Source organism: Penaeus japonicus, unplaced genomic scaffold (genome assembly GCF_977035675.1).
Source record: "Penaeus japonicus unplaced genomic scaffold, GWHDUDI00000001_assembly GWHDUDI00000015, whole genome shotgun sequence".
Taxonomy (NCBI): domain Eukaryota; kingdom Metazoa; phylum Arthropoda; class Malacostraca; order Decapoda; family Penaeidae; genus Penaeus; species Penaeus japonicus.
Window position 1 is genome coordinate 11,487,200 of NW_028234417.1, and position 2,500 is coordinate 11,489,699.

General features: G+C 33.9%; 1 protein-coding gene across 5 annotated transcripts in view; it reads right to left on the minus strand.

The window, feature by feature from the left end:
• LOC122251791 (uncharacterized) overlaps positions 1-2,500 on the minus strand; it is a 47,447-nt gene that overhangs the window by 10,748 nt on the left and 34,199 nt on the right. For 4 of the 5 annotated variants that reach the window (XM_086544455.1, XM_086544456.1, XM_086544458.1 and 1 more), the window contains exon 6: positions 2,475-2,500. This exon is cut by the window's right edge and continues 328 nt beyond it. The exons of the other annotated variant lie outside the window; for it this stretch is intronic. The gene's annotated coding sequence lies outside the window, so the exon portion shown is untranslated. Of the gene's footprint in view, positions 1-2,474 lie in introns of those variants that run through there. 5 annotated transcript variants of the gene reach the window in all.

Genomic DNA, 2,500 nt, shown 5'->3' on the forward strand with positions numbered 1-2,500 from the left:
CATATTTCCTAGTATGAGGGCACGTATATATAGTAAGAACTCAGGATATTAGTACCCCAAACAAAACACAAATGCCACAAAACAAACAATTCTAACACTGATACACACACATACATACACACACACATACAAATGTACATGGCTTATGCTTTCTCAGTCCAAATTGGAATACTATTTCCAGAGGGCACAGTAAGCTCAGGCCCGCAATTTGCACAACAAAAAACGTCAACTGACATGCACACACACATACATACATACATAATACATCGACACACACACGTACATCAGTACTATAACACTACATATATTATCCCAATTAACACAGTATAGTAAATGATTAATAGAGAATTATAAATGATGAGATAGTATGACTAGTCGGATCATATGCAGGTATTGGTTGGAAGTAGTGTGTACTCATCATATCTTAACTCTCACCTCTCAATAATTTAAAAAAGTAATAAGTTCCACTTCTCTCTTTTTTTTCTCCTCTGCTCACACATACACAGACACAGACAGACACACGCAAACAAAGAACCAAACAAACATACATACACACACACAAATATGCACACGCACACGCGCACACACACAAATATGCACACACACACACAAACACACAGACACAGGTATATGACAGCTGCTGGCCACATCATTCTTAGTCAAACTAGCTACACACTGATGAATATATCAATTTCATTGATCATAGCACCTATTGATCATTATAGAACTATGCAAAATCCATCTTACATCAGAATATGATAAAGACTTTCAGTAAATTCATATTAGGGGAGACTATTCAGAAATCAAAATATTGTAGGAGTCAAAACAGTAAGTTAAGGTAGTAATTTCAGTTCTCTATACACAAGAACAACCTCAAGAAAATGCAAGCTATCTATCTTCTTGAAAAAATATATTAAAAACACTGCCAAGGTTGTAAACAAGTCCAGTAATAATCCAAAGGCCAGTTATATTGCAAGAAAAAGGAAATTTAACATTAATGAAAATGAAAACAAATAAATAAAAGAAAAAAAAAAAGTTAAGGTTCTCAAACATTTATAAATTTGATATTCCTTTATGAAAAAAATTTCAGATACATACTTTCATATTTCACATAAAATAAATATACATTAAAAATAATATGCATTCCTACAGTCCCTCCCTGTAAAAATAAAAGACCATGACAACTTTATCACAAACAAAGCAGATGCCTAACATCTGTCCTGACCAAGCAAGGAAATGCATCTGTACATTCAAAGACAACATTTTCATCTCTATCATTTGTCTAAAAATTCCTAGCAAAACATAAAATGACTTGTTAAAAAATCTCACTTTATAAATGCCACATGACCATTAAACAACAGAACACTATATAGAAATTTGCATTGATATGACAGAAATTTCAAGGGTACAGGTTTGCAATAGCATAGTATGAATATTTTAAAATTACCCCAAAAATATCTACCAATTGGAATTAATATCAAACGAGTGATAGATACTATTTTTTCTATAAGAAAAAAAAAAATCAATATGAAAGGCTTATCTTTAAAAAGGATTTTTTCAGTGCTACATCTGTCACTTATTCAAAATCCCTATTCTTGAGTTCCCTGAGGATTTTATATCATTACAATACAAAATCAATTGATAATAATTAACTGATAATAATAATAATAATAATAATAATAATAATAATAATGACAAATCAAACTGTTAAAATTCTTGCATTTTTGGTTCATTTATAGTATATTCTACAAGTCAACTATTGCATATTTGTGCATACTTGTGGATTTCATGGAATACAGTATCTTCTACATTCAAAATGCTTTTTCCTAAATAATAAATAAGTCTGGAAAATTATAATCCACTGAAATATCTTCTATAACATAAACCAACAAAGACAAAAAGAAAAACAAATAACGAGAAAAAAGCACAATTCCTCACCTACTCTTTACTCATCACATAAACTAACAACAATTTCCTCAAAGGAAAGGGCAAAAGGATCGTGATAAAAAGAGATTGAGATAGAAAAAGAAAACATACATAACCAACTGAATTTCCACCTGATAAAACAATATCAGCTAGAAATTAGAAGATAAATCTTTACCAGAAAGCTAAAAATAAAGAGAAAAAAATCCTCAAGGTTTTCTGGCAAAACAATATCCATGGCCTGTGCAGACACAACAAAATGGTATTAAAAAGGACAATGATATTACGCAATAAATAAAAATAGATTTATGGAAGACACCTCTATACAATGATAAATGATAATGCTAATAGTGAGTATCAAAGAACCATAAGAAATCATTTCCATATCTTGTACAACAATGGAACACAGAAGTTGGAATCAACCCCCCCCCCCCCCCCCCCCCCCCCCCCCCCCCCCCCCCCCCCCCCCCCCCCCCCCCCCCCCCCCCCCCCCCCCCCCCCCCCCCCCCCCCCCCCCCCCCCCCCCCCCCCCCCCCCCCCCCCCCCCCCTTACATAAAACAAATAATCATATGAATG